Source organism: Pundamilia nyererei, unplaced genomic scaffold (assembly GCF_000239375.1).
Source record: "Pundamilia nyererei isolate P.nyererei 1_Seehausen unplaced genomic scaffold, PunNye1.0 scaffold00100, whole genome shotgun sequence".
Classification (NCBI taxonomy): Eukaryota; Metazoa; Chordata; class Actinopteri; order Cichliformes; family Cichlidae; genus Pundamilia; species Pundamilia nyererei.
The window spans coordinates 549,026-550,214 of NW_005187501.1; positions in this window are offsets into that span (position 1 = coordinate 549,026).

A 1,189-nucleotide genomic window follows, 5' to 3' on the forward strand; every position below is an offset into this window, starting at 1 on the left:
GTATATATATATATGTGTGTGTGTGTGTGTGTGTGTGTGTGTGTGACTGTGACTGAATGAGTGAACGTGTTTGCGTGAGTGAGTGTAGAAAAGACCTCTGAGCTTGCATTGTGATAAAGGGGTCTTTTTAACTTGAAAAAAATATAGGAAAAAAGAGAAAACATACACTGGAAGTCAATAAGTCAATAGTATATATTTTTAATCTCTATTCTCTAGAACAACGTGAGACTGTTAAATGGGCATGAAGCCTGGCATTAGGAATTTTGGGCTATAAACTTATATATGTGGGTATGGGGTGGGGATATCTCAAGGGGACACACTGAGACAATGGTCGAATGCCATAGATTCTATTTAAAAGATTATGCCTTGTAAATTAATCCTCAATTGTTTCTGGTTGTAGGACTGAGGTTAAATGCTGCTGTTGACTTGAGACATTGAAGACAAGCGGCATTGATTTCTTTCTGGTAGTTGTGTCAGTTCCAAGCCCCCCACTCCTTTTCATTACACTTCTCAAGCCTTCATGGATCATGATGTTGTAGTGCCCCTGCACTAGATCAGTGGTTCCCTATTAGTCTTGGGTGGGACCACAGGAGTCTCACACTGGGCCAGAAATCTAGGGATTATGATTCAATTGAACAGTTTGTCAGACTATTGATAGGATAGGTTTTAGGCAGTATGAAAGTACATACTCTAACATGGTTTCTGTCTACCTCAAATGGCTTCAGCTTATACACCCAGTATGACATTGTGGTTTTAAACTAGCCCTAAGATCTAAAGATTGTTTGTTTATTGCATCTTTCATTTCTAATTTATGTTTAAGTACACTAGAAAGCGCCACCCTTTTACAATCAGCTGAGCCTGTCAAGTGGTAGAGGCCAGCAAAGACATCAAAAATGTTGCACATGCAAACTTTAATGCGGTTCAGTATTATGATGAGTACATAGCAGTTAAACACTTATCGCAGTTTTGCTGATGAACTATTTACCACATTGCTTTTTGCACTATATTTCACAGAGCTTTCTGCACAGCACCGTGGCTGCAGGCTGGAGTTTTGATTTATTTCTTGCTAGTTAGTTTTGACAACACATTTTTAAACACTAAATCTGCATCTGTTTGATGTATGGGGGCAGAATGGGAGGTAGTTATGCTAATAAACTAAAGTAATGAATTAAACTGCATATTTTAAGGG